A 19248-nucleotide genomic window follows, 5' to 3' on the forward strand; every position below is an offset into this window, starting at 1 on the left:
GTTTGCTTGCTGTCCATTTCAAGTTTTATTGCATTGTGGTCAGATAGGATAAAAGGAGTGATTTCAATCTTTTTGAATTTGTGAAGAATTTTTTGTGTGTTTGTGTCCCAGGATTTTGTTCTATTTTAGGAAGGCGTCCATGTGTTGCTGAGTAGAATGTGGTTTCTTTGGTGTTTGGGTGAAATAGTCTGTAGATATCTGTTAAGTTCATTAAATGTATGATGCCAGTTAATTCTGATGTTTCTGTTTATTTTTTGTTCAGATGACCTGCCTATTGGAGAAAGTGGAGTATTGAAATCACTATTATTAATGGATTGATGTTCATTTGTGTCTATAAATTTAGTAGTATATTATCCCCCTGAAATTGTGTACACTAAAGTTTTGTGCATCTTTGTTTAGGATGCTAATGTCTTCCTGGTTAATTCATCCCTTGATTGGAATGATGTGTCCTTCTTTTTCTTTTTAATTTTATAATTAATTTAATTTTACATATCAGCCACAGATTCCCCTGTCCTCCTTCCGCCCACGCCCCCCCCCACCCCGCTGCCTCCCTCCAATCCACCCCCTATTTCCACCTCCTCCAAGGCAAGGACTCCCCTGGGGATTCAGCTCAGCCTGTTAGATTCAGTTGAGGCAGGTCCAATCCCCTCCTCCCTTCACCTAGGCTGAGCAATGTGTCCCAGCATAGGCCCTAGGTTCCAAAAAGTCAGCTCATGCTCTAAGGACAGGTCCCAGCCCTACTGCTTGGGAGCCTTCCAAACAGTTCAAGCTCATCAACTGTCTTGCTTATCCAGAGGGCCTGATTCAGTTGGGGGCTCCTTGGCCATTGGTTCACAGTTCATGTGTTTCTGTCCCTGTGCTTTTTCCAATCATGGTCTCAATATCTCTTGCTCATATAATCCCTCCTCTCTCTCGCCGATTGGACTCTTAGAGCCACGTGTCCTTCTTTATCCTATCTTATTAGTTTGAATCTGAAGTCTATTTTGTCAGATATTATGACAGTGACACCTGCTTGCTTCCTGGTCCCATTTGATTGGAATACTGCCTGCCCATCATTTTACTCTAAGGTGGTACCTATCTTTAAAGTCAAGAAGTTTCTTGCAGACAATAGATAGGTGGAATTCCCTCCTCCTCCTCCTCCTCCTCCTCCTCCTCCTTCTCCTCCTCCTCCTCCTTCTTTGAGACAGGTTTTGGGATTAAAGGGATGTGCCATCACCACCCAGCTTGGATTTTGTTCATATAGCCTGTGTCTTTGAGTGCAATATTGAGGTCATTGAAATTTGGAGTTATTAATGAAATGTGTATGTTCATTGTCATTGAGCTACTGATTTTGGGTGTTGTTGTTTGTATTTTAATACAAAATATTAAATATTTTGCTCAATGTATTGCTTCCTGTATTTTTTTTTTTTAGGTTTGGTTTATTTGATATCAATTTTTTTGTTTTGTTTTCTGGTTTTTGTTTTTCAAGACAGGGTTTCTCTGTGTAGCCTTGACTGTCCTGGGACTTGTTCTACAGACCAGGTTGGCCTTGAACTCATAGAGATCTACCTGCTTCTGCCTTCCAAATGCTGAGATTAAAAGTATGTACCACTACCACTCAACTGATATCAAAATTTTTAGGCTGTTTGTATTGTGGTAAGTTTTTCTTTATCCTTCAGTTATGGTGGATAGCTTTGCTTGGTGTAATAGTCTAGGTTGGTCATCATGGTCATCATTGGATTGCATTACTTTAGGCTCTTCTGGCTTTTAAAGTTTCTATTGATAAATCAGCTGTTATTTTGGTGGATTTTCCTTTATATGTGATTTGTGGGTCTTTTGTTTGTTTATTTTTTCTCTTGATGGCTTTTTCCCTGTTAAGAAAAAAAAAATAAGGGCATTACTTTTAATGAAAGAATGAATCCAAGGCCTCCACTTGGCTACTTGGAATCTTTATTATGGTGGTGGGAATTTGGATAGAAATGATACTGGGTGTTGAACTGGTCACCTGGGATGGACACATTGTACCTTGGGTATAAAAAGACCAGACACCTAGCCACATTTGAATGATACTGCCAAACCTTGCCCATGTATATGTTGAACTCTCAGACTCCTATATTATTGGGGAGATATGAGGGTCATAACATGGGCCCTAGCACTCTAAAAAGGCCAGCTCAGTTACTTGTAAGCCCTTCCCTTAAGCCCAGTGACTACCTATGTTCATTTCTGGGGTCCTGACATAAGGTTTAGGTTTTAAGAAAAGTTAGAACATATGCATAACTCAGTCATCCTGGTCAAAGTGTGGTTTTCACCATCAACACTGGCCAGGCTCCAGCCTTTCCTGCAAGGTGGTCTGACAAATGGTCAGCATTGTGCGAAATCTCTTCTGGGAGACAAACATCTCTCTTGCTGGCAACAGGCTTCAGCCTTTCCCTTCTCATAGAATGAGACTCCCAGGTAAACTGAAATTTCTTGGGATCCTTTGTTTCAACAGTCTGATGGCTGAAGGGAGAGCACAGGCTTCTCTGGAGAATAGCTTTATTCCTGTCAGGATGATGGTAACACATTTCTTATAACTCCATCCTCCAGGGACAAGGAAATGCTTCTGGAGGCTGAGATGATATGCTGGTCCTCTGGTACCCAAGGCATTGGTTAGCTGCACATCTATAACCCACTACTCAAGGGCCAAAAGATGAGGAATTCCTGGTTGGAGAGTTAGCAGGCTGTCAATACTGGATTATGCTTACATTTCTCACAGGCCCATTCTGTGGATCTAGTTGTCTCCTCCAGCCAACCAAGGTCGCAGAATGCTCCTGAACTGCAGTGCTCCTGGGATGATCATTGACACGAATAAACAGGTGTGAGACAGACCCTGGGGGGGCTGTGTATAAGTGGGGTTTTCAGTCTTCTAATTTCAATACTACGCCATGCAAAAGGAAATCAGGACTCTCAAGTCCTTCCCACACAGAGGGAGCTTTCCGGTGATACAGATGTACCCCAGGACAAAGCTTTCTGGACAGATGCTAGACATAAGTGTAGCTGAAGTTTTCTCCGGTCCTGCCCAGCCCCACGGACCCCGCAGCCACTTATACGTTTGCATGGTACACAGTCTACTGATGGAGCCATCCCCCCAGATCCCCACTCATTACTTTTATTGAGTAAAGTAGACATGTTGCATTTAAATGATTAAACTAGAAACATTTCAAACAAACCCCTTTGGTTGAATGCCTTCATCTTTTGGACTTCTGTATTCTTAGCTGCTGCAAGTGTTTTCTCTGCTGCCCCCACCTCCTGTGCATGTGACTCCACAGGAAAGGCTTCCTCTTCCAGAGGAGCTGTTCTCAGAGAAAGAACTAGAGAATGTGCAAATGACTGCTCACCACAGCTCCACAGCTGCCTATAAAATAATCACTCAGAAGCATATATTAATTAAAACTGTTCGGCATTAGCTCAGGCCTACCACTGACTAGCTCTTACACTTAAACTCAGCCCATTTCTGTTAATCTATATGTTGCCACGCTTTCTGTGGCTTTTCCTTTGTGCCATTACATGCTACTCCCTGGATGTTGGACTGGCATCTCCTGACTCAGTCTTCTAGCCTTCCCACAATTCTCCTTGTTTGCTTATCCCACCTATACTTCCTGCCTCGGTACTGGCCAATCAGCATTTTATTTATCAACCAATCAGAGCAGCACATTCACTGCATACAGAACATTCCACAGCCCTTAAGATGCTGATGGAGGGGATGGGGAGATGGCTTAGTTGACAAAGTGCTTGTTTGACAAGTTTGAAGACCTGAGTTCAATCCCCAACACCCAAATAACAAGCCAGATGCGGTGGCTCACATTTACTATCCCAGTGTTGAGGAGGTGGAGACATTTAGATCCCTAAAGCTTGCTGGCTTCACACACCAGCAAATTCTAGGTCTCAGTGGGAGACCCCATCTCAAAAATAAGGTGTATGGTGCCTGGGGAGCAATTTATGAAGCTATCCTCCAGCCTCCATTGCACATGCACACACAGCACATAAACAAACCTAAAGATTTCCCTGGCTGTGGCAAAGAGTGTAGATTAGGCTGAGATGGGGTAGCTGTCAGGTTGAACTAGGAAGGGCTAGTCAGTGAGTTATGATACAAGGCAGTGCTCCCTTGTGGTAGCCACAGGTAATTTTGCAAGTGCCCAAGTCCACAGATGACCACAAGTCCTTCATATAAAATCTGTGTTCAATTTATTCAAATTACTTGTCCCTACCTTATTGGATATCTCTAATGCAATGCAAATACCATGTAAATAGTTGCTACACTGCTATTTGGAGAATGGTGACAAGAGCCTGTGTTTGTTACTGTAGATGCAATTGTTTTCCTTTGGCTGTCACTGGTGGACGTGGAGACTGTTGAGCCTATGAATACAGAAGATGACTGTACTTCAAGGAGATACAGTGTATGTGATGGCTAATCTTGGTTGTCAACTTGACTACATCTGGAATCAACTGAAATCCAAGCTGTTGGGCACTCCTGTGAGGGATTTTAAAACCATATTATTTGAAGAAGTAAGACTCAACCTAAATCTGAGTCACACCTTCTAGTGGCATCCCACATAAAGGACATGAAAGAAGGAGGCTTCTACCTGTTACCTGCTTGCCCTCACTCTTGATGACAAGTTTGCCCATCCTGTTGCTGTGCCTAGTGTTAAATCCAAGTTCTTCAAGATTCCAACATAGAGCGAAGACCAGCTGCTCACCAGGAACCCTCAAGGACTCCTGCATCAGGTTGGGACAGAGACATCCAGCCTCACTGACTGGGCAGCTGGATTCCTGGCCTTTCTGTCAGGAGACAGCCATTATCGGATTATCTGGACCACAGCCTGTGAGACAGTCTAGTTGGTCCCCTTTTAATATGAATATTAATTTTATCAGTTTTTGTTCCTTTAGAGAACCCTGACTCAGACAGTGTGGCTTTGACTAGTGGGTCAGCTGTAGGTTAGGGTAGATGCTCCAATAGACAGTTTTGCATCTGTCCCTGATGGTCAGTCATGGTTGTGACCTTAGCAGAATCTTGAGTCACCAAAGAGACAAACGTCTTTGCACTGTGAGGTCTGTGAGGGGCATTAGGTTAATTGACGGGGGAAGATTCAACTCTAAATGTGGGTGGCACCAGTCCCTGGGAGGTATCCTGGAGTTCACAGAAAGAAGAATGTGAGCTGAGCACCACCGTTCATCTCTCTGAGCTTCCTGACTGCGGATGCCCCGTGACCAGCCTCCTCACACTCTTGCCACCATGCCTCTCCTTAAGCTATGAGCCAAAATAAACTCCTCCTTTAATTGTGTGTGTGTGTGTGTGTGTGTGTGTGTGTGTGTGTGAGAGAGAGAGAGAGAGAGAGAGAGAGAGAGAGAGAGAGAGAGAGAGAGAGAGATTTGTTCACAGTCAGGAGAAAAATAAATAATACACACTTCCACTTTTCAAAGGTATCTGCTGTGAATATAGAAAAGACACCACCCTGGGGTGTCTCTTGGCATCAGAGCTGACTGTAGACTAGATTTCTGCTCTCAGATCTTTGGAAGGGCTCTGTGCTGGATGTTGACACAGGTGCAGGCAGCAGCCCAGCCCTGGTCCAGCACTAGCCAAGAACCCAAGAGCCCAGAACCCAGGATGCATCCTTACCCGGAGGCAAGACCCACAGGTGGCCCAAAGATTTACCAGGTGCAGGATGAGGCTCAGATGGCCCTGGATGTCTAGAAGTGGGTTATAGGGAGGGTGACTTCCAGGTCAGAGGTAGTGTGACAGTGGCGGCATCTCACACAGCACTGAGGAAATCTCCTTTTCACATCCAATTACTGGGATGGGGGTTGGGTGCCAAGAATACCCTTGCTTAAGGGAAACCTGGAGAAGAGGCTTGGAGCGAGACTGTCCCTGCAGGAGAATGGGGAAGAAAGAGGGCAGGAGATGGGCTGGGCTGTCCCAGGACTGAGGTGAGCAGCATGAGAAGAAGGTGGTGGGCTGCTGTTTGTCATGGAGGGAGACCTCCTTGTGGATTATGGAGTTCTCTAGAGCCCAGCTGGGGGTGTGGAGGAGGACAGCTCAGAGGAGGTTAGGAACCTTCTCCACATTGCTGCCCATATGTGAAATGATTCTGGAAGAAGAGGCTCCTGTCAGATGCTGTCCCATGTACCTTGCTCAACCCCTCTCAGCGGCTCTGTGGTCAAAGCACCAGGCCAAAGCTGCTTTCAGGCCACTTGACATTTGAGTACAGACCTAGCTGAGTTTAGTTGGCCCTGCAACACAGGGAGGAAGACACGCATCCCACCAGTTCTAGGAATAAAGGAAAGGCAAAGGTACCGTAAATGGCCGCACGTTCATTCAAAGTGCTAGGTGTGGATTTTTTTTTTTTTAAGGTAAGATTTACTTATTTAATAGATTTTATGTGTATGGGTTTTTTGCCTGATGGTGGTGAGCCACCATGTGGGACCTGGGGACCAAACCTGGGTCCTCTGCAAGAGCAGCAGGTGCTCTTAACTGATGACCCATCTCTCCAGCTCCTGGGTGTTGGCCTTTGACAAAGATTCAGACCTCAGAGCACAGTGCCTCATCTAAGCCAGTCCACAGACAGGAGGCACACTGGCTGCCAGGCTCTGAGGCCTCCTGGGATCTTGGTGTTCTGGGGGTTCAGGCCCATGCGCTTTTTATTCCTCAGCCTTTCAGATGTCCTGATGGATGATTTCTGTTCAGTGTAAACTTGATTAGATTTAGTATCACCATGGAAACATACATATGGATGCATTTATGAGGATGATCTGGAAAGGTTATTTTCCTCCTTGTGTATGTGTGCATGTTATTGTGCATGTGCGTGGGTACACGTGCATACATGAGCACATGTGTGTGGAACAGTCTTGGGTGGCATTCCTCAGACACTGTCCAAATTTTGTATTTTTTTTTTAAATGGGCTTAGAACTCAACAGGAAGGCTGCCTGGTCAGTGAGTCCCAGGCATCCATTTGCCTCCACCTCCCTAGTGCTGGAATTACAAATACACACTATTATGTCTGACTTTTGTTTGTTTGTTTTGTTTTGTTTTTGTTCTTTTCGAGACAGGGTTTCTCTGTGTAGCTTTGGTGACTTTCCTGGAACTCACTCTGTAGCCCAACCTGGCCTTGAACTCACAGAGATCTGCCTGGCTCTGCCTCCCAGAGTGCTGGGATTAAAGGTGTGTGCCACCACCGCCCGGCATGTCTGACTTATTTTTAATGAAGGTTTTAAGCATCCAAGTTGGGTCTTTGTGCTTGTAAGGCAGCATTTACTGACTGAATCATTTCCCAAGTCATCTAGAAACAGAAGCTCCATCCTGAACACAAGCAGTACCATGATGGCCTGAGGTCCTTGACTGAACAGCAAAAAGTGAGTTGAGAACTGGCGGTATTCATCTCCTCTGCTTCCCGACTGTGGATGCGATGAGATCCGATGCCTCAAGCTCTGCTGACATGCCTTCCCTGACATGATGGACTTTATCATCTGGACCATCAGAGTGTGAACCAACACAAACCTGCCTCTCTTAGGTTGTCTTTGTTAGCTATTTTGTCATGGTGATGAGAAACGTGAGTACTAATTCAGACAGATGCCAGCTGTCCTTTGGTAACCTACACAGACACATGTGTAAACTTTAAAATGCACTAAAATGTGGGGGTGGGAGGGAGGTGGGTGGCAGTGCATGCCTGAAACCCTCGAGCTGCAGGGGTAGAGGAACCCTGGGGTTCACCGGCCACTATTGACAAATAGGTGAACTCTGGGTTCAGTGAGAGCCTCCGTGTCAAAAATAAGGTGGAGGGATAGTGAGACACCCCAATGGGTAAGGGTGTTTGCTGCTAAGCGTGGAGACCTGTGTTGTCATCTGACACACACACACACACACACACACACACACACACACACACACACGATGGAAAGTGATAAAGACATGTGACATTGAATTCTGACCTCTGTATCACAGACACCCTGTGCATATGAGCATGTGAACCCACAACACACTTGTACACACACACACACACACACACACACACACACACACAGCCACACCGCACCACACAGAGCTTCAGCTTGCATGGGTAACATCTATAGCATGATTAGATTTTTGAGGTTGTTCAGTCCCTGCTGCTGCCAGATGTGGAAACAGCTGTGGCACATGACGCAGGCATGGTAGCTGCCCAGCTGTGTCCTCATAGGAATACACACAAGCAGATCTGCTCTAGGCACTGCACTGATTGTTATGCTGTGCTACCCAGAGAGCTTTGTAAACAAGTTCCCCCCAAATCCCTATGACATCCAAAGGGGGATGAGGAGATGCTTCATCCGATAGCCTAAGACAGACTGATTATAGGGTCGGAGAGTCAGGCTATACTAAAAGACAGACAAATGAGATGTATGTACTGTGTGAGTGTATGCAGATGTAGGTGTGTGGGTGTGTGCAGATGTAGGTGTGTGGGTGTGTGCAGATATAGGTGTGTGGGTGTGTGCAGACGTAGGTGTGTGGGTGTGTGCAGACGTAGGTGTATGGGTGTGTGCAGATGTAGGTGTGTGTGTGCACTGGCAAAAGGTCAGCCTCAGGTGTTGCTGCTTGAGACAGGGTCTCTCTCACTGTCCTGGAGCTTGCTGGATGGGCTAGGCTGGCTGGTCAGCACAATCCAGGGTCCACCAGTCTCTTCCTCCCCATCACTGAAATTACAAGGCGAGCAAGCACACCTAGCTTTCTATAGGTTCATTGGACTGAGATTCTCACGTTTGCATGGTAAACACTCTACTGATGGAGCCATCCCCCCCAGACCCCACTTGTTACTTTTATTGAGTAAAGTAGACATGTTGCATTTAAATGATTAAACCAGAAACATTTCAAACAAACCCCTTGCGTTGAATGCCTTCATCTTTTGGATCTCTGTATTCTTAGCTGCTGCAAATGTGTTCTCTGCTGCCCCCACCTCCTGTGCATGTGACTCCACAGGAAAGGCTTCCTCTTCCAGAGGAGCTGTTCTCAGAGAAAGAGCTGGAGAATGTGCAAATGACTGCTCACCACAGCTCCCAGATGATCTGGTGAAAGAGGATGGTTAGCAGTGTGGCCCACAGTGCCAACTGCTTCGACCCTGGGGAATTCACAGCTTCCTCAGATGTCGCCGCTTCCCAGACGCCTCCAGTTCTAGTCTCCTCTTCTACTCCATATGGTTGGAATACGGTTCCTCTCCCTCTGAACTTACGTGGACATTTTGGTTAGAGGTGTGTGTGTGTGTGTGTGTGTGTGTGTGTGTGTGTGTGTGTGTGAGAGAGAGAGAGAGAGAGAGAGAGAGAGAGAGAGAGAGAGAGAGGGAGAGGAGTAGCATGTGAGTATGTGGGTGTGAGAGTGTGTGGTGTGAACATGTGAGAGTGTATGTGAGTGTGTATGTGTCATATGCAAGTGCACATGCCTACACACATGTAGAGCACTCAGAGAAAGATGTCAGTGTCCTGCTCTATCACTCCTGTCTTGTTCCCTTGAGACAGGGTCTCTCACTGGACTGGAGCCAGGCTGGCAGCCAGCAAGCCTCAGTGATCTTTCTGCCTCTGCCTGCCATAGCACTGGGGTAGCAGGTGTGGGCATGGTCATGCCTGGTTTTTTGACAATGGGTGCTGGGGATTTGAACTTGGGTCTTCATGCCTGAGAACAAACATTTACCTGCTGAGCCATTGCCTCATGTTGGAATTTGATCCATAATGTGACAGTGTAGTCAGGCAGGAGGCAATCCGAGGCAATAATGCCTTTTTTTGTGGTGTGGCAATGCAATGTTTTGAAAATACCTCTTACATTCTAAGAGACTGGAACTTTTGCTGGACCTCACAGGCAGAGTTAATAATATAACTTCAGGTCATTTAAGACTTAAGTCTGCTATCCTACTGTGTGCTCAAACTGTTTAACCTGCTTTTTTTTTTTTTTTTTTTTGGTTTTTCGAGACAGGGTTTCTCTGTGTAGCTTTGTGCCTTTCCTGGAACTCACTTGGTAGCCCAGGCTGGCCTTGAACTCGCAGAGATCCACCTGCCTCTGCCTCCTGAGTGCTGGGATTATAGGCGTGCGCCACCACCGCCTGGCAACCTGCCTTTTAAAGCAAAATAACAAAATAACATCAACATTACTTGACTTGGATTTTTCTAGGCAATCTGTATAAACTGAAGATATGACCTCTCAGTGGTGTGGTTCCTGGGAAGGTTTTTACTGTAGACATGAGAGAGAGAACAGCCAGAGACATCTGCAAGAGTCCAAAGGGAAAGATAAAGAAGTAGGCTGGACATGGCCCGGGCTATCTGTGAGAAAGAGGACAGCAGGAGATAGAGAATAGAGTAGTAAGAACAACACACATAGAGGAGGAATAAGGATACCAGGGTGATAAGAAGGATGGGTAGCTGGGGGGAGGGAGGCCTGTGGGGGGGGAGTAAGAAGGGGCAGGAGGCTAGTGTGGGTTTTGAAACATGTAGCAGGTCCTTGTGGTACTGTGGGAGCCTGGAGACTAGCAGCAGTGTTGCTATGCTGATAGGTGCCATGTCCCTTCTGCCAGAGGTAAGTGACTCCTTTGGATAAATGGAAATTGACTGCATAAGTTCCTGAGGAATGCTGGCCTTTGTCTAACTGCCAGAAGTCCTCCTACAGGCCAGGCTGAGGCCATTACTTTGCCTTTGGGAGTTTGGGGAATTGGAGTTTCCTTGGGACCTGACACAATCGACTTCTACAACCTAAAACAATGCATAGTGGTAGTCTTAAATTATGTTCTCCTCTGTGCCCATGGCCCAGCTGATGCATGTGTATCATTTGTTGAGAGCAGCAAATGCAGAAGTTGAAAGCAACTTCCTAAAATCTACCACAAAGGTTGAAAGTGACCACTGGTGGAGATTGGTTGATAAACGACGTTGTCATTGGGTTTCATTGGCGCCACTGACTTAATGCCATGTAAAACTCTGTTCAGGACTGCTGTAGTTACCAATCCCTTCCCCATGTGGTGCTTTCTATGCTGTTCAATAAACACAGAGAGAAGCCCTTTGTTAGGGACACAGTCACAGTCACACAGCGGTCACACACAAGACAGAGATACACACACACACACAGAGCTCTTAGGACAGACAGACATATAGAGGGACAGACACACAGACACAGGGACAGATTCACCAGATAGCCTTCAGGCAGGTACATATCATGTAATGGACAGATAGACAGAGGACAGAAGACACAGGAAGCATGAAGTAGAGAATTTAAATCTGGGCTCACTTTTGGTTAAATCACTCCAAGGGAAGTGCTTTTATTTCTTTCCTTAATTCAACACCGATATGTTATTGGTATCTTAGACTTAATTGCTAAAGCATTATAATCTGCACATTGTGGGAGTGAATTTGTGCTGTGGAATAATCCTTCTGTACACTGTGAAGGTGTGTTACTCTCATTGTTAATAAAGAGCTGATTGGTCAATAGCTAGCTAGGCGGGAGGAGATGAGGTGGGAGAGCCAAACTGAGAGGTGGCTGGGAAGAAGGGCGGAGTCATGGATGTCCCAAGGAGTTGCCAGCCAGACACATAGAAAGCAGCATGGGCATTACAAAGTAAAGGTAACCAAGCCACAGAAAAGAATGTAGATTAAAAGAAATGGGTTAATTTAAGTTATAAGAGCTAGTTAGAAACAAGCCTAAGCTATTGGCCAAGCTTTTATAATTAATAAGAAGTTTCTGTGGTTATTAGGGAGCTGGCAGACAAAACAGAAAAATTGCCTACAAAGTTGTCCTTTATAGTGGTTCTATAAAACGAGCATTTTTTTTTAATTAAGAAATTTCTTTTACTCATTTATATACCAACCACAGATCCCCCTCTCATCCCTCCTCCCGCTCCCTCCCCCCAGGCTTCCCCGCCAGCCCCATCCCCTCCTCCAAAAGTGTAGGGGCTCCCATGGGGAGTCAGCAAAGCCTGGTACATTCAGTTGAGGGAGGACCAAGCCCCTGCCCCCCCAGCAGGAGCATGTCTGTGCGTATCCGCTCATCCACATGGGGCTGGTTACCTTACTGCTTCCCACCATGAGTGAAGCATCCCAAGTCCCTGCTAACATGCTTCTGGGCTTCTCAGCCTACAGGAACAGGGCCAGACTAAGTCTGTTCTTTATAAATTATTCACTCTTAGGTGGCAGAAAACGGACTAAGGCACATTTTGTGCCTACCAGTTTCACAGAGTGGGGTCTCCACTAAAGCAGAAGAACCAGGGAGAATTAGACCTGAAGGCAATAGGTAGAGCCTCAAAATGTACCCCTGCTGCTTGCTGTCTGTGGGTCGATACTCAGGGTCAAAAGAGAAACAGGAAAAGTAAGGACAACAAACTCTTTGGTTTCCCAGAGTGAACTTTGGTGGAATGACACCTTCATTTGTCATTTGGACCTTAGGAGGAAGTGCAGACTGTCAGGTCCAAGGGAAACTCCAATTGCCCCCAATCCAAAAAGCAGTCCAATATCCAGAAAGGGGCTCAACCTGGGTTATAGGAAGCGTTCCGGTGGTTAGATGAAGGCCAGCATTCCTCAGGAACCTGTGAAGCTGGTCCTAAGGAGTCATTTCCCTTACCTCCAGCAAAGAAGTGGGCTCAGACTACCACACCTGAGGAGCCTGTGAGCCTATCAAGGTCCTCGCTAGCCTCCAGGCTCCCTCAGTCCCACTCGCAAGTACCTGTTGTGGATTTCAAAGCCCCCACGCCAGCCTCCTGGCCCTTTCCTCCTCCCAGCTGCTCACCCCTCCCATAACCCAGCTGTTGTCACTGTTCCTGGTGTGTGTGTGTGTGTGTCTGTATGTGTGTGTGTGTCTGTGTGTATGTGTGTGTGTCTCTGTGTGTGTGTGTCTGTATGTGTGTGTATGTGTGTGTGTGTCTGTGTGTGTCTGTGTGTGTGTCTGTATGTGTGTCTCTGTGTGTCTGTATGTGTGTGTGCGCGCGCGTACACGTGTGCGTGTGTGTGTGTGTGTGTGTGTGTGTGTGTGTGTGTGTGTCTGTGTGTTTCTGTTGTTCTCACTGTGTGCTCTAGTCTCTAGCCCTGCTCTTCTCCCCTTTCCTGCAGATAGCCCTGGCCGTGTCCAGTCCACTCTTCCTCTGCTGGTCTCATATCGACGGTAAAATCTTCCCCTTAACCACACTGTGGAGCAGACGCGTTGTCAGTTTATACAGAAGCGTTGCTTATGTCTCCCCCAGGGAAGGAATTTTAGCTAAAGTTGGTAAAGTCAGCAAGATAGACAAAACAAACTGAGTGGAGGAAGAGCCATGGTTCTGTCCCTGAAGGAAGGGAAGGAGACAACAACTGAATGCATGTGTGTGTGTGTGTGTGTGTGTGTGTGTGTGTGTGTGTGTGTGTGTGTACATGGTGATTTGTTCCTCTAGGGCCTGTGGGGGGTAGTGACAGGGGCATGGATGACGCAGAGAGTACTGGGACATGTAATTAAGGTGAGCCCACCTGGGTGGGGATTTCCCCAGAGGAAATTCTCTGGCTGCATCACCCTGGAGCACTCTCACGGGGCTCTGTGGATGCCTCCTGCCCTGCTGCGCTGACTCAGTGGAGCGGGTTGAGTCACAGCTACAATCATAGTTAGTGCCGAGGCCTGGGTCCCCTTTGCTGCTTCTTTCCTGTCTTTCATTCATTTCCTCTTGCGTTTTGGAGTAAGAGAAACACCACCAAGACTTGGCAGCAGCTGTGTCTCCAGGAATGATGAGAAGGTGTAAGAGCTCAGTACTTCGCTGGAATCTAAGGGAAATAGAGATCTAAGTTGCCCCCTCCAAGGCCCAGAGACCCTTCCTGAAGAGGGGTGGAAAGAGTGTGAGAGCTGGCGGAAGATGTGGAGCTGGGCGTGCCTGCCAAAGGTCACTCCAGCTGGGCTTGGTCACTATTCACTTCCCCTTAAGAGGGGTGGGGAGGGCCCCCGGGACCCTCATCTGAGTATCCAGCCTCTCCACGCAGCCTGTTGTATGCAATGCTGCTTTAATTGCAATTAATTCCATGGTCTGGGGGAGGTGTATGCAGACGTTTGTGTGGGTGAGTGCCCATACATACACAAGTGCACATGTGTGTGGAGACCAGGAGACAACCTTGGGTGTTGTTTTTCATGAACCATCCCCAGTTTCTGTCAGTGTGGAGACATGGTCTCTCACTAAGTAGCCTAGGCTACTAGGCTGCCTGGAGAAGGGAGCTCCCTAGGGATCTGTTTGTTTCTGCTCCCTGGTGCTGGGTTACAAGATTGCCTGGCCATTCCCTGATATATATTGAAGCTTTGAGGATCAAACTCGGGCCTTCATGCTTGCAAAGCAAGCACTTAAACCAACTCAGCCATCTCCTCAGCAAGAGAACTAGCTTTTATGGGAAACAAATCTGTCCAGGTCACTTGCAATCTGCCAGCTCCATAGCTGAAAACAGATGCCATATGCAGACATGATCAAAGTGTTGCCAGAACCGTGACAGAGTCCTGTCATGGATACCATACTGGGGATATCTGAGTCTCCTCTTTCTTAGTGGTGTCACTGGTAAAAAGAATTTAGTGGAAGGACACTTTCATTAGAGTTTAAAAGAAAAACTCCAGTGTGGGAGGCTGTGGATCTCAGCAGGTGCCTGGGAGGAGAGAAGGAAAAGATATGCCATTTGAGTTAAGCAGGCGTGGAGGACAGCCATATGTTGGACAAATACCCCATGGTGAGGAGTGAGTCTCTCAGGAAACGGTGAGGAAGCCCACAGTGCTACGGAAGCATGCTTAGAACAGAAATAGAAGAGAAGGAAAAGTTATGTTGTTGTTGTTTTCTGAGTAATTCCGAAAAGCAAGCAGATTTATGGAGCTACATGGCTACAGCCCTGTGAGCCATGGTGATAAGGATGGAGTTCTGGGAAGGAAAAGTACAGAATTTCATTAAAGAAGATAATTATTCTGCTATATCTCTTTAGCTTGGCTTAAGGCGAGGCTGCCTTCCTGGGGATGGTTCCACCTTCCTGAGGGGTGGTGCCCTGGCCTGGCGATTGGCTAAACCCCACTGGAATGTTAGGTCTCCAGGCCAGAGACTTCATCTTGACCAGAAGGAACTGGTTTTCTGTTAATGGGCATTTCCTGCTACTGTGTCTTTACCCCTCTGAGGAGACAACCCTAAAATTGTTTAGGAGGTGGGCTGAAATTGGGGAGCAAATTCTCATTTTTCCCATGAGAATCTGGAGACTCAGTTCTAATGCTGTTCACCAGAAGGGATCAGTGTCTGGCCTGGAGTTCCAGTTCCCCCTTCATGTGTCACCTCCAGACAGGTTGCTCATTTAAGAGGATCCTCTTCGCCACTCCTGGAGGAGGATGTTCAGGAACTGCTGCTTTGGGCCCTGAGTGGCCTGTCCCTCTCCTGTTCTCATCAAACATGGCGTATCTATCTGAAGCCCCAGAAGTTTTGCCATCTATTGTTTGTGCAAATAGGACAATCACCATGGAGATCATGCTGATGTCAGGACCCTTATAAAGGCCTTGTGCATGCCCAGGTTGTCTCTGAGAAGCTGCAGATAGAAGCACCTCCCAGCCTGTGATGGTGTGTCCATGCCATCCTTTCCTAGCAAGGCTCCTGAGCTCCATGGGTTGGGTACCTGCTGGCATCTCTGCAATGCAGGCAAGTACCAGTGACAGAATCTGCAAGCAGGCTCTTGTTACAAGGCAGTTAATGGTAAGAATTTGGGAGATGCTCTCCGCAGATGGATTGGTTTGAGGTAGTGGCCAGCATACACACATATAAATGTGTGTGTGTGTGTGTGTGTGTGTGTGTGTGTGTGTGTGTGTGTGTGTGTATGTGTGCACATGTGGTGTAAGCCAGAGGTCTTCCTCTATTGCTCTCCAGCTTACTTTTTGAGTCAGGGCCTCTCACGGACGAACTTGGAACTCGTGGACTGGCTGGGCAGAAAACCCAAGGATTCACCTATCTCTACCCTCACCCCATCATGGAGGTTGCAGGTGCTTGTCCCCACGTGTAGATTTTCACACAGTTCTGGAGATATGAACTAGGCCCTCACACTTGTACAGCACTTTACTAACTGAGCCATCACCCTGCTCCTGCAATGTACATGCTTTTTAATATTTAAACGACTTTAAAGTTCTGCCTCAGGGAATCACCTGATATGAGGGATGCTGAGAACAGAAGGCAGCTCACCTACAAGGGCCCCAAGTCTTGCTGGAGGGATGGCTCAGAGGTTAAGAGCACCGACTGCTCTTCCAGAGGTCCTGAGTTCAATTCCCAGCATCCACATGGTGGCTCACAACCACCTGTAATGAGATCTGGCACCTTTTCTGTATACATAATAAATAAATAAATCTTTAAAAAATATTTAAAAATAGGGACCCAAGTCCATGGGCATCCCACTCCTTCTTCCTGGTTTCTGTTTAATCATATAGAGCACTCGGCCTTGGACTGCAGGCCCAAGGTTACATTGACTGGCCACTTTTGGGCCCCTCCTTCAGGATAGACTGGGAAAGACACAAAAGAGGTCATTGTTAGGGGTCCTGGAAAGGCCCCAATGCTTTTGGAGCCTTGGATCCACAGGGGAGCTCCCTCCTGAACTGGAAGGGCCTGGGTCCTGGGAGTGGGCACTTCAGAATTTTAAAATTACACAGGGCAAGGTGCCTGTGGATGTGGTCTTCCAGATTTATTTTTGCTTTTCAATTGTGAGGTGATGCTATGTGTGACCTGGGGAGATGTGACACCCCAAAAAGGGAACAGAGGGCAGACCGGAGTAACAGTTACACCAGAGTCCAACTTGGTGAGCCAATGAATTTGCCGAGGTGATTTACAGGACTATGGGTAAAAGGTTACTTACAGGAGCCAGGATGACTCAAAAGGGGCCACACCTCTGAAAAGTCCACTCCCAAATGGGTGATCACTCAGGAAGGTTCTAACCTGAGAACTTCCTGCATGCCAGATCAGCAAGTGTCCATCTGCCCCAGCTCAGCAGGATGAGTCTCCCAGTCCCCATCAGAAGTTTACTGCGTCCACAACCCTGGGGGAGGAGCTTGGCGAATCTTCTAAGTTTCATCTCCCTAGGACAGTAAAGTGTGTTTACTTTCCTGTGTCTTCTGAGCTTCCCTCTAAGAGAGAATATTTTATTGGGTGGGAAGGTAGGTCTCCTATATCCCCCAGAACCTTCTGTCTTGGTCTATTTTGTGTTACCTTAATAAAATACCGGAAGCTAGGATGTTTTATAAAGAAGGATGCATTTTGTCTCAGAGTTCTAGTGGCTGCTTCTGACCTCCACATCCGGTGAGGTCATCCGCTACATCACAGTGACGTAGAAGAGGAAAGGGAAATGGCTTCCTGCTGACGGAAGGGAGCAGTGGATGAAGTCAGCATGGGGCTGGAGTCAGCAACCTTTTGACTTTGAGGCATGATATTGTCGTCTACAAATGTGTTGGTCTGCATTCATAGCAAGCATTCTACCACCTGTAGAGCTACATTCTGTTCTCAGAGAAGTGATGCAGTCACATGAGACTTACTCCTAGGAGACCGTACTGATGCAGTCTCACAGAAGAGCCTTGGCCACCTCAGCACCCTCATGAGACCCACCACTTGAAGTCTCTGCCATCTCCAGAGCATGCACTGCTGTCCAAGCTCCCTGCATGGGAGCCCTTTCGGGTGCACACAGTTTTAGCCAGGCCATAGTGCCTTCTCCTTGGCCTTGCTTCCCTTCCTTAAATGTGGCTCTAATCTGCGTCTGGGTTCTACTCCTTAGACAAGCCAACCCTGCCCCAGACCCTATCTTCCAACCCCAGGTGGGCTGTCTAGATCCAGTGCAGAAAGCCTGGATTCTGGATCCTGGAGCCTGGATTTTAGATCCTGGATCCTGGAGTCTGGAGCCTGGAACCTGGATCCTGGTGATCCTGCAGCCTGGAGCCTGGAGCCCACAGCTTTCATCTGTCTTTGAGCCTCTCTCCGGGTGTGCCTCTGCGGCTGTAAAGAGGCTCAAAGAAAACCTGGACCATTTTGGATTCTGGAGGTGCTTGTATTTGTATGGATGTGTATTTGCGTGTATGTGTAGTGTATTTGGGGTGTGTGTGTGTGTGTGTGTGTGTGTGTGTGTGTGCTGTGAGTGTGTGCATGAGTCCATGTGTGTGTGTGCTAACCAGAGGATGCTGTCACGTGTCTTCCTCAACTGTTCCCCACCTTAGTTTTTGAGGCAGGGCCTCTCCCTGAACTTGAAGCTCTGATCCAGCTAGACCGATTTGCCACCAAGTCACAGAGACCTTCCTGTCCCCACCTGTCAGTTTGGAGATTACAGGCACAGGTCGCTTTGCCTGGCTTTTCACATGGGTGACTGGCAAGCACTTTGCTGACATCATCTCCCCTTTGGTTTCTTTTTTATTAAACATCCCCTGTCCCCCAGGGCGAGGATGTAGGTAATTCTAATGCATTTTTTTTTTTTTTTTAGTAGAAAACCCATTTTTGATATTTTGTTTATTCTTTAATACTGACTGCTCAATAGGAACATCAGGGATAACATTTGTTAGTTACAGCATTTTTATTTGTTCTTTGAGATTTCAATAGACATACACAGCATATTTTAATCACATCCACCACTTCTAACTCCTCTGCAACTCCCCGACATGTCCTCATACTCATGTCTCTTTTTTTTAACTCAAGGATAATATTTTTTAGAGCTAGATAGAAATCAGACATCCATGCTACACAAGCTGTTATGAAATTTAGAAAGTAGTATGCGTCTTTGTGACCCGCATTGCGTGTGAAGTCAGAGCCATGTCTGGAATTTGGATAGTACTTTCATCAATCATGTTCATCTTTCTGTGATCAGTTTCAAAGATGTTTTTGAAATATTAACAATCAAGTTCCCCAGGTGGGAAGAAAAGCAGCATTAAAGGCTTGGGAGACAATCGGTCAGGAACATGCCATGCAGACATGAGTTTGAGCCCCACAACCCACATAAAAGAGAGATGAGCTGGCACATGCTGCTAATCCCAGTGGTGGGGAGGTGGAGACAGGAGGATCTCTGGGCTCACTGACCAGCAAGTCTATATAAATTGGGAAGCCTGGATCCCAGTGAAAGACTTGGTATCAAAAAATGAGGCAGATGGCACCTGAGGAGGAAGGACACCATTGTTTCCTGAACTATGCATGTACTCACATACACACGATAATCCATATATGTGCCCCTGTGTACACACACACACACACACACACACACACACACACACACACACACACTATATTTTACAATATTGTGGAGTATAGAGATTTGTTGTTATTT

The sequence above is a fragment of the Onychomys torridus genome, chromosome 13 (genome assembly GCF_903995425.1).
Source record: "Onychomys torridus chromosome 13, mOncTor1.1, whole genome shotgun sequence".
In the NCBI taxonomy this organism is placed as follows: Eukaryota; Metazoa; Chordata; class Mammalia; order Rodentia; family Cricetidae; genus Onychomys; species Onychomys torridus.